The sequence below is a fragment of the Coregonus clupeaformis genome, chromosome 27, assembly GCF_020615455.1.
Source record: "Coregonus clupeaformis isolate EN_2021a chromosome 27, ASM2061545v1, whole genome shotgun sequence".
NCBI lineage: Eukaryota > Metazoa > Chordata > Actinopteri > Salmoniformes > Salmonidae > Coregonus > Coregonus clupeaformis.
Genome location: NC_059218.1, coordinates 14426182 through 14438797, shown reverse-complemented (window position 1 = coordinate 14438797; position 12616 = coordinate 14426182).

The following is a 12616-nucleotide window of genomic DNA, read 5'->3' as shown; positions in this document are numbered from 1 at the left end:
GAGGCAGGAGTCAGGTTCCAATAATCTGTGGCACAGGAGAAAATAAAATAGAACAGGCCAAAAACACAAAGAGCGAAAACAAACAGGTTGAGTCGACAGCGAGACTAACATGGTCGTCTTGACTATGATCTGACGATGAGTGGCAAGTTTGACCGGGTCTTAAAGGCTGAGGTGATTATGGTGAATGAGCTGCAGCTGGAACCCTGACTCCCGCACACCAGACTTCACTCCTGCAATCAAGGACAGACAGAAGGGAGGGGAGAGCAGAGAGAGAGCTACCTAGCAGCAGTAGGCCTAACAGTACCCCCCCCCTCTCACGGACGCCACCTGGCGACCGACAGGGTTTATCAGGATGTAACCTATGAAACTCACGGACCAGAGCAGGATCCACAATGAAGCTCCTGGGCACCCAGGAACGTTCCTCAGGACCATAACCCTCCCAATCCACCAGGTACTGGAAACCACGACCTGGCGGCGAACATCCAGAAGTCGCCGGACAGTGTAGACCGGACCCCACCCACGATCCTGGGCGGAGGAGGGGGACGAGAGGGCGGGCACAGAGGGCTAACCGACACAGGCTTAATCTGGGAAACATGAAAGGTGAATGAACCCGTAGGGAGGCAGGAAGCTGTAGCTTAACCGCAGCAGGGGTTAACAATAGACAGTATCTTGAACGGTCCTATAAAACGAGGCGCCATCTTCTTAGACTCCACTTTCAATGGAAGGTCACGTGATTTAAGCCATACCTCTTGACCAGGAGAGTAACCGGGAGCCTGGGACCGGTGACGGTTGGCTTGCCTCTGCATGTACGCCGAAGCTCGGGACAGAGCTACCCTGGCCTTCCTCCAGACCTTGAAGCAGCGGCGCATGTGGGACTGCACCGAGGGTACCGCCAGTTCCCTCTCTTGAGAAGGGAACAGGGGAGGTTGATAACCCAGAGCACACAGAAAGGGAGACAAACCAGAGGAAGCGTTAGTCAAGGTGTTATGAGCATATTCCACCCAGGGGTTAGACCCTGTGACACAGCGGAGAGCGGTCTCCATCTCCTGGTTCGCTCTCTCGGCTTGCCCGTTGGTCTGGGGGTGATATCCAGAGGACAGGCTGGATGTAATGCCCAAAGCTTTACAGAAAGCCTTCCAAACCTGGGAGACAAACTGGGGACCCCTGTCAGAGACAATATCCGTGGGTAGACCATGAGAGCGGAACACATGTTCAACCAAAATATCAGCCGTTTCTCTGGCAGTGGGCAGTTTAGGTAGGGCCAAAAATGAGCAAACTTAGAAAAACGATCAATCACAGTAAGAATGACCGTCTTTCCAGACGAGGGGGGAAGTCCAGTGACAAAATCCAAGGCAATGTGGGACCAGGGCCGGCTGGGTATAGGCAGAGGTCTTAGATGACCAGCGCTGGCCTGGGTGGAGTTCTTACTACGTGCACATACCGTACAAGCAGCAATGAAGGCTCGAGTGTCCGCCTCCATCCTGGGCCACCAGAACTTCCGTCGCACAAAGTCAAGGGTCCGAGTAACTCCAGGGTGACAGGTAAGGGGAGACGAGTGAGCCCACTGAAGTACCTGGGAGCGAACAGACTCAGGGACAAACAACCGGTTAGGAGGACCGCTCCCAGGGTCAGCTTGATGATGTTGAGCCTGTCTAACAATCCCTTCGATGTCACATGTAATGGCCGCAATACTGCAGGTAGGAGGCAAGATGGGTTCAGGGTTACTACCAGTATCAACAGCAGAAAAAACACGAGACAGGGCGTCAGGCTTGACGCTGCGTGACCCAGGACGGTAAGACAGAGAAAAATTGAATCTACCAAAAAATTGTGCCCACCTGGCTTGACGGGGGGTTGAGCTGCTTCGCTGACTGGATGTATGCCAGATTCTTATGATCCGTCCAAACGATGAAGGGTTGTTCCGCCCTCCAGCCAATGCCGCCACTCTTCGAGAGCCAGCTTCACGGCGAGCAGTTCACGATTGCCAACATCATAATTCCTCTCTGCCTGAGAAAGTTTCCGTGAAAGGAAAGCACAGGGATGCAGTTTGTTATCTTCCGGTGAACGTTGTGACAACACCGCACCTACCCCAGTGTCGGATGCATCCACCTCCACGACAAACTGGCGGTCGGGGTCCGGCTGCATCAGAATGGGGAGCCGAGGCGGCGATGTTTCAGTTCTTCAAACGCTGCTTCGGCCCCTTCATTCCAAGCGAACGGTCGTGCGATGGAGGTGAGAGCGGTGAGTGGCGCCGCAATGCGGCTGTAGTCCTTGATGAACCTCCTGTAGAAGTTCGCAAACCCCAGGAATCGTTGAAGTTGTTTGCGGGTGGAGGGGGCTGGCCAGTCCGTGACAGCAGAGATCTTAGCTGGGTCCATCCGCAACTCCCCCTGAGCTATTATGTAACCCAAAAAAGAGGTCTCAGACACATGAAATTCAAATTTCTCCATCTTCACAAACAGTTTGCTCTCCAACAACCTTTGCAACACCTGGCGCACATGCAGTTCGTGTTCCTGGGAGGACTCTGAAAAAATCAGGATATCATCCAGATAGACAAAAACAAACCGATTCAACATGTCCCGAAGGACATCATTGACTAGTGCCTGAAAAAACGGCAGGGGCATTGGACAACCCAAAAAGGCATAACCATGTACTCAAAATGTCCCAAAGGTGTGTTGAAGGCAGTCTTCCATTCATCCCCTTTTACGAATGCGCACCAGGTGATACGATTTCGTAGATCCAGTTTAGTGAAGATAGTTGCACCATGAAGGAGGGGAAAATCAGAGTTAATTAAAGGCAGAGAATATTTGTTCTTAATGGTGATGTTGTTAAGTCCACGGAAATCAATACAGGGTCTGAGGGTCTTATCCTTCTTAGCAACAAAAAAGAATCCCGCTCCTACAGGTGACGAGGAAGGACGAATAATACCTGCCGCCAAGGAGTCCCGAATGTAGTTCTCCATAGCCTCTGTCTCCGGGCGGGAGAGATTGTACAGGCGACTGCTGGGGAGAGGGGCTCCTGGCTGGAGGTCAATGGCGCAGTCGTAAGGCCGGTGAGGAGGAAGAGAAGTAGCTCTGTGTTTGCAGAAAACGGATGCCACGTCATGATACACGTCAGGGACAGCAGAAAGATCCATGGACTCCAGTGGAGGTTGAGGCACAGTGCTGGCAGGGGTCTGAGCAGAACACAAACAATTCACATGACAAAATGTGCTCCATGAAACAATTCTACCGGTCACCCAATCAATGTGTGGATTGTGTCTTATGAGCCAGGGGATACCAAGGACCAGGGGGGTCTGTGGGCAGTCAATTATATGGAATTGAATGTTCTCCTGATGATTACCCGACACTCTGAGACAAACAGGAACAGTCTGATGAGTAATACGGGTCAACAATTGTCCATTTAGACCCTTAGCCTGCAGCGGACGGTCCATAGGAACAGTCTCCAAATCCATTTGTTGAGCCAACTCTCGATCCAAAAAGCTTTCATCGGCACCAGAGTCAACCAGCGCACTAACAGAGAAATTCTGGGACTGCCACTGGAGGGATGCCTGGAGCAGAATGCGGGGAGAAGAGGAAGAATCCGCTGCTCGGCTCACCAAAACCGGACGAACTGGGCAGGAAGGAACGAAATGACCAGCCTCTCCACAATACAGGCAGACCCGAGCCTGAATACGACGTGCACGCTCCTCTGAGGACAACCGTGCACGACCCACCTCCATGGCTTCGGGTTCAGTGCTCCTCGTATCGACTCGGGAAGACTCGGCTTTCTCCGTAGGGAAGATGCGGGGAGGAGTTTGTTGACGACAGACCAGTTGCTTGAGCTAACACTCCTCTCCGGCGGCGCTCCCGAATCCGATTATCCAACCTGATGGTGAGTGAAATAAGATTATCCAGCGTAGGCGATACATCATATGACACCAACTCATCTTTTAAAGTCTCAGACAAAGCATTGATGAACACTCCTTGTAATGCCTCGTCATTCCAACCGGCCACTGCCGCTAAAGTCCGAAACTCCACTGCCATCTCCGCCACACTGCGAACCCCCTGCCGAAGAGACAACAACCGTTTCGCAGCCTCCTTGCCCCGTACGGGGTGGTCAAAAATCTTCCTCATCTCAGTGGAGAAAGCCACGTAAGCGTTGCAAATGTCCGACTGACTCTCCCAGACCGCGGATCCCCAGGCACGAGCGGAACCGCTAGTAGAGTTGATAAGGTAGGCAATACGGGCTCTTTCTGAGGCGTAGGTGAGGGGCTGTTGTTCAAACACTAACGAGCATTGAGTCAAAAATTCACCACAGGTTCCCATGTTCCCATCATAGCGCTTTGGAGCAGGAACAAAAGGCTCTCTGATCTGGGCTGGAGGGCCAGGAAAAACAGGTGGAGCAGGAGAAGGGGCAGTTTGTATGCCATGCCCGAGGGTTGCATTATTAACTTGGGTAGTAAGGGCAGACACTTGATTGGTGAGTAATTGAACCTGATTAAACAGCACCTGACTGTTCTCAGCAATAGTCTTAACCAGGGTATCATGTTGGCCAAGTAAAATGTCCTGATTGGCTATGGCAGTCCGAATTTGAGTGCACTCTGGGGTGGTATCCGAGCTACTGTCTGCTGGGTTCATGTTGGTCAGATCATACTGTCATGATTTAACTGGATAGAACCCAAATGCAGACAACTACACCAAGCCAGAGAAGGTTTAACAGGTTTATTTACAATGTACAATAGTCCAGGTTTCCAATAGCAGGGGAAGAGCAAGTCCAGGTTATAGGGAGGGTAACAGATCCAGGTCAGGGCAGGGGTGGTACCGTAATGTCCTAGTGTCCGTGATGAGTCCAAGAGGGAGGTCCGGTAGTGGAAAGCAGGATGGTGGTGGCAGGAGTGAAGCGGAGGCAGGAGTCAGGTTCCAATAATCTGTGGCACAGGAGAAAATAAAATAGAACAGGCCAAAAACACAAAGAGCGAAAACAAACAGTTGACGTGTACCTATGATAAAAATTACAGGCCTCTCTCATCTTTTTAAGTGGAAGAACTTGCACAATTGGTGGCTGACTAAATACTTTTTTTCCCCACTGTACACATAGTCACAAGGAAAAACCATAGCGGCTCAGGGTCCTGGGAGGATGCTTTTTGGGATTGGCTTAAATGTATGTGGTTGAGAATGGGTTATGGCCATGACATGTTTAAACCATGTTTAAGTATTAATTGATATGTTTTATAATGTGTTATGAAATGATAAAGGTAAAACAGAATGAACATGATTGATACTTTGTACTCCAGATGCATGTCTGGATAGTGAATATAGTCAATACAGAGTGTGATTGTTCTTTAACGTACGTATGTATATAATTTTTTGAGTCACGCCACTAATAAGAGACAGAAGCCCCACTTAGAGAAATGCACGTAGCCTCATGAGTAGCCAACATGTGATACTGAAAATTTTTATTCATTCACATTGTTGAATTTGCGATTTCCAAGTTGTTGTGTAGTGTTTATGTCCAATGGCCGATGAGCACCGATACGTTTTATCTATAATTTCTCTTCATATGACAAGGATTGAAAAGGATTTGCCAGTAGATTGCCGTCTTAAAGTAATGATGGACTGTTGTTTCTCTTTGCTTATTTGAGCTGTTCTTGCCATAATATGGACTTGGTCTTTTACCAATTGGTCTATCATCTGTCTGTGTGTTATTTCTGAGTTTTGATGTCTTCACTATTATTCTACAATGTAGAAAATAGTAAAACTAAAGAAAAACCCTTGAATGAGTAGGTGTTCTAAAACTTTTGACCGGTAGTGTATATATATATATATATATATATATATATATATATCACAGTGCCTTCGGAAAGTATTCAGACCCCTTGACCTTTTCCACATTTTGGTAGGTTTCAGCCTTATTCTAAAATGTGATTAAATTGTTTATTTTCCTCATTAATCTACACACAATACTCCATAATGACAAAGTAGAAACAGGTTTTTAGAAATTTCTGTGAATTTATAAAAAATAACACTGAAATATCACATTTACATAAGTATTCAGACCCTTTACTCAGTACTTTGTTGAAGCACCTTTGGCAGCGATTACAGCCTTGAGTCTTCTTGGGGATGACACTACAAGCTTGGTACACCTGTGTTTGGGGAGTTTCTCCCATTCTTCTCTGCAGATCCTCTCAAGCTCTGTCAGGTTGAATGGGGAGCGTTGCTGTACAGCTATTTTCAGGTCTCTCCAGAGATATTCGATCGGGTTCCAATCCGGGCTCTAGCTCGGCCACAACGACCTTATACTTTCCGAACGCACTGTATATATTTTAGCTAAACAGGTGAGGCTCAAAACAGGTGGGGCTCTGCCCTGAATGACGCGTCACCACTGGATCCATCGGTAGGCCTATAGTGCACTTGATTTGCTCTCCGGGCCCCCCTTGGAAGGCAGAGTTTGTACCTTCAGACACATGAAATGGTTCAAAATGCCAACAGTTCGCCTATCCGGTGCGCAGGGCAGCTGAATCGGCAGCACCTACCGCCAACAGCCAGAGACAAAAAAAATAAAAAAAGAACACAAGGTTTTGCCATTGAGTCTTTTACAGAAATGTTTGGCGATCGACTAGGAATGCCTTGGAGATCGACTGGTTGGTGAACACTGCTCTAGAAAGTTGAGTGAAGTTCAATCTCGTGCATCTTTCTGTGGGCTGATATTTATTCTGCGTGTTGCGCGGCAGTCTCTGGGCTACTGCGCACCCGAGCGCAGCTTAGAGGGAACATTTGTGTTCACTCCCCTGTATTTTAGATTTTGACAAATAAACATTATTTGGATTATCTGAATGTCTAATATCTGTTTGATGCTACAGAGCCCTATACAGCTTCTATAAATATATTCTATGAATCCATAAAGGGAGACAACTTTCGAAGATTGATAGAAAATATCCTTCTTTTTTTTTAAATGGTGGTTCTACATGGTCTTATGCTGAGCCATACTGGCTGAGTTTACACAGGCAGCCCAATTCTGATATTTTTTCCACGAATTGGTCTTTTGACCAATCACATCAGATATTTTTCAGAACTGATGTGATTGGTCTGAAGACCAATTAGTGAAATAAATATCTGAATTGGGCTGCATGTGTAAACACAGCCATAGTCCTTTATCTGGCTTCGGTACACTGGCAATGGTGTTTTGCATGGTGGGCTGTGGAAGCTGAGACTCTTTGTGCTTGTGGCAAATGGTCTTGCACTGTCTGCGGTGTACGGCCAGCTGGATAAGACTCTGCCTGAAGTGGTGTAGGGCTCGTAGACCTTAACCACCAACTGTTTGGACCTCTTGCAGCATATTTGCTGGTACTGCACATCTCCTGGAAAGACGTGGTTGTGGTGTTACCAGTTTACACTTTTTGTGGAAGGGACATAGGGCAACACGCCTTTGTTGGTAAAGGTGTCAACCGATGGGGACTTAAGTGTTGAGACAGACTAGTGTATTGTTTAGGGACAATGAGCGACACTGGGAGCTGCTTTTGAGAGGAAAGATCAGTCAACAAAGTGAATGGGTTGGGGTGCTGCAGAAGGTGTGAAAAGTCTTAGGAGGGCAGTTCTTACACAGCATGTATTGTTGTGTATGGTAGATTGAGGAGAAATGGCACCTTTCAATCGTTCTCATACACGACAATACATTTACTGTCTCGAAGCACAACCCTGCACAATCAAAAAAAACTTTCTCATCTCAAAGACCTATATTTAAACCTCCCCCAGCCCATTGACTTTGACAGATCATTCTTGTCAATAGTAGCCCTTGGCAGGGAATTGTGTTTTGAGAATCTGCAGAGAGATGGTTTTGTTATTACTGTTGTAGTCTTGATTGTACACCTTTCAGTGTCCCTGGCTGGTTTTTGTCCCTGTTAGATTAATTTGGATTTTAAGAATAATTACTAAAGGATTTCACCCCAAATACAGTATAAATGTTAGAATTATCATGTGGTGTCAACCCACTAACAGAGGGGGCGGTACTAAACATTCAAGGGTGAAGGGGAAGGCGGAAACTGTTTAGAAAAGCCACCTAAAGGTGGGAGGAGTCAAGTTCAGGAGGTATAAAACCGTATGTTTGTGTTTTTGGCGTCAGAGCTCTCCATGAATACAAATACAAAAAATCCTTCTTCGTGGTTATGGACCTTGAATCATTTATGATTAAAACCAGAGCCTTACAACCTCTGGTAATGATTCAAGCTTAGGTTGAATTAGAGATAGAAATTCACATGACAGTCCCACAATCTTGTTGTGCTCCATAATTGCAAGGTGTGTCCCCTCCCTCATGGTTGTGTACACAAAATTCCACCACTTTGGGGAAATTTTCAACAGGACACTGTGGAAGGACTCCAGACAACCTAAGGTTTACAAAGAGAAAAGGTAAAAAGAGAAAAGGGGTAGACTAAATTGATTACATGGTCTGTAAGGTACTCTGGTCCTCAGGCTACATCTAACCACCTGTAACCCCATAACGCAAACACAAACACATACAAACACTACCCAATTCGCATCACTTCTCAGCTGTCGTCGAAATGGATTCCCTATCAGTTCAGCCTGAAAATCCTTCTGATAATCTTTGGTCGCCGTAAACATCATTCTTGATAGCCACAAGTCACTGGCAGCATTGGGGTAAATCTCTGGTAGGTAGAACGGTGAAAGATAACTCATTTTCGTGCTTGTTTGTAATTAGCACAACCAGACACAGGACACCACATGGGCATGATGACAAACGTTAGAAGTTCTGAGATTACTGTGTGTTGCTCGTTCAAAGTAAATAATACCATCATCCAAGTTTGTGGCCACGCCCCCTCTACCTAGCAGGGTGGTATCTGCATTTGCTATGAATGCTGGACTTTGTGGTTCGCAATGAGCAGCCGAATACACAGGAAGTCGAAACTTCCTGAATCTACCAGTAAAATGAAAATGTGCTCGTTCTAGCTTGTGGTTTGGATAATTTTGATGTTTATGACAAAAATGTAATGTTGTTAACATAGTCATGACTATATGCCGTGGCAGAGCCAGGGTGAAATTTCCCTTTTAAACCAGGGAATGCTGTGAACTCTCTGCCTGGTTGGGTTTTGAACAGCTCTGCCACCCTGACAACCTCCACAAGGGCTAGAATCTCCTCAGTCTGGCGAGCAGCATGATGGATGCCACTAGACTTTGAAATCTCTAACTCAGCGTCTGTGGTGTCCATCAAGTCCTTGAGGACACCAATGGATTTGCGCATCCTGTCTGCTGCTTGCTCAATCATGTTTGGACCTAGGCCCTTCAAAAATGACTTCAAGAAGTTGTTGAGGTGTTCAAGGTGTAAGTCAAGGGGGATATTATTTCCCATTCCCAATCCAGAACCTGTTCCAGGTAAGACTGTGTGCCAACCGAGGGGAAAGAGTGGCATTGACTTGCAAGGTCAGTAGAAGGGTACTGTAGGCATATTGGCTATGACCATAGGCCTTGTAGAACAACAGAGTTATAATGTATAACCTAAAAAACCTCTCAACAACATCTCCCTCCTTCATGTGCATCCTGCATGTTGGACTAGAAGAAGCCAAAGCTGAGTCTTGCCTCAGTATGTTGTTTTTTGGTGTCCCCCTCACTAAACCTGGTTGCATCTGGCACTTATGTTTTTTCTCATGGTTGTCCCTTACTTGTAGACATTTCTGCAACCTGGCATTCAGCATGGGAGATGCTTCCTCTGTAGAGGTTTGCCCCTGACGCCACTTGCAATGTCAGTGATGTCACCAAACATGATGAATCTGTCCACGATTTGTGACACAGAGCATTACAGCCAGCTCCTCTTCACATCAGGTGAACCACTACTGACGTGGTTGGGAATGAAACAGTCTGGGACATCTGTTGAGAAAAAAAGAAAAAAGTGTAATAACAACAATGATAAATACATATTTGTTAATGCAATAGACATGACAAAAGAGCTATGATATTTCAACAACATTGAAGAAATAATCTAATTACATGGTAAAGCAATTCTAAAGGTATCATCTCATTGTTTTCTAGAATAAGAATAAGTTATCAGATATGTTGGACATTTTCAAGCATTTAATTTTTATTTATGCACTACTAGCTAGCTAGATCAGCACACCTACTCTAAGACACTTTATGCATATGGGCCCAGGACATGAACTGGCACTGGTGTTATTTAGTGACCATGTTTACTCACCCTCTTTGGCAATGGATCAGATTTCACCCAGCTTTGCAAAACTCTCTCTAAAGGCTGGCTCCCCTTTTGCACCCTCTCCCCTGGTTGAAATAAAATGAGATCCAACGTAAGTCTAGATCAGAAAGTCTAATAATAACATACATAGTTATGGACTTGCAAACAGAATTCATCATACTGTCCATAACGTTAGGTTAGAGCAAGGCATATGGCTAGCTACTGTAGCTAGCTAGCTTATTGTCTTTGAGAAGGTCTGTTACTTATGCACTACATTTAAGTCATTTTGCAGACGCTCTTATCCAGAGCGACTTACAGTTAGTGAGTGCATACATTCTTTTTTTATACTGGACCCCCGTGGGAATCGAACCCACAACCCTGGCATTGAACCCAGCTACATCCCTGCTGGCCATTCCCTCCCCTACCCTGGGCCAATTATGCGCCGCCCCATGGGTCTCCAGGTCACGGCCGGCTATGACAGAGCCTGGATTTGAACCAGGCACAACTAATGGCACAGCTGGCACTGCGGTGGGGTAGTGGGTTCGATCCCCGGGACCACCCATACACAAAAAAGTATGCACGCATGACTGTAAGTCACTTTGGATAAAAGCGTCTGCTAAGTGGCATATTATATTATATTGTGTCCGCGTCATGTACACTGAGCTGCATAGCAGTGATCCCCAGCTTCGCAGCCCCTCTGATCTGGTCCTCCATGAGGATGACCAACAGTGAGAATTGGGTTCTCGATCCATCCCAGCGGAGCTAGCTGGTAAATCAAGCTCTTGCCGAATCCAGTCGGGAGAAGCGTAAAAACATATTCTCCCCTGATAAAAGCCTTCAATGCAGTTATTTGCTGTTCTTTCAATGGAGTTATGACCTCCAGTTCTTTAAAATGAAAGTGTATATATATATATATATATATATATATATATATATATATATATATATAGCTGCCGAAGTGCTATCAACATATCGACTGTTGTACTCAGGCTGCTAAAATTCTCGACCATTGCTATTCGAACTTCCGGGATGGTTATAAGGCCCTCCCCCGCCCTCCTTTTAGCAAATCTGACCACGACTCCATTTTGCTCCTCCCTTCCTATAGGCAGAAAATCAAACAGGAAGTACCCGTGCTAAGGACTATTCAACGCTGGTATGACCAATCGGAATCCACGCTTCAAGATTGTTTTGATCACGCGGACTGGGATATGTTCTGGGTAGCTTGCGAAAATAATTTAGACTGATCCTCAACACTGGGGCCCCACAACGGTGCGTGCTCAGCCCCCTCCTGTACTCCCTGTTCACCCATGACTGCGTGGCCAAGCACGCCTCCAACTCAATCATCAAGTTTGCAGACGACACAACAGTAGTAGGCTTGATTACCAACAATGACGAGACAGCCTACAGGGAGGAGATGAGGGCTCTGGGAGTGTGGTGCCAGGAAAATAACCTCTCACTCAACGTCAACAAAACAAAGGAGATGATCGTGGACTTCAGGAAACAGTAGAGGGTGCACCCTCTGATCCACATCGACGGGACTGCAGTAGAGAAGGTGGAAAACTTCAAGTTCCTTGGCGTACACATCACTGACAAACTGAAATGGGCCACCCACGCAGACAGTTTGGTGAAGAAGGCGCAACAGAGCCTCTTCAATCTCAGGAGGCTGAAGAAATTTGGCTTAGCACATAAAACCCTCACAAACTTTTACAGATGCACAATTGAGAGCATCCTTTCGGACTGTATCACCACCTGGTACGGCAACTGCACTGCCCGCAGAGCTCTCCAGAGGGTGGTGCGGTCTGCCGAACGCATTACCGGGGGAAAACTACCCGCCCTCCAGGACACCTACAGCACCCGATGTCACAGGAAGTCCAAAAAGATCATCAAGGACATCAACCACCCAAGCCACTGCCTGTTCACCCCGCTATCATCCAGAAGGCGAGGTCAGTACAGGTGCATCAAAGCTGGGACCGAGAGACTGAAAAACAGCTTCTATCTCAAGGCCATCAGACTAAATAGCCATCACTAGCACATTATAGGCTGCTGCTGCCTATAGGAATCACTGGCCACTTTAAGAAATGGAACACTAGTCACTTTAATAATGTTTACATATCTTGCATTACTCATGTCATATGTATATACTGTATTGCATAATATTCTACTGTATCTTAGTCCATGCCGCTCTGTCATTGCTCATCCATATATGTATATATTCTTAATTCCATTCCTTACTTAGATTTGTGTGTATTGGGTATATGTTGTGAAATTGTTAGATATTACGTGTTAGATATTACTGCACTGTTGGAGCTAGAAGCACAAGCATTTCGCTACACCCGCAATAACATCTGCTAAACACGTGTATGTGACAAATAACATTTGATTTGATTTGATGAGGTAGTCACCTGGAATGCATTTAAATTAAGTGGTGTGCCTTCTTAAAAGT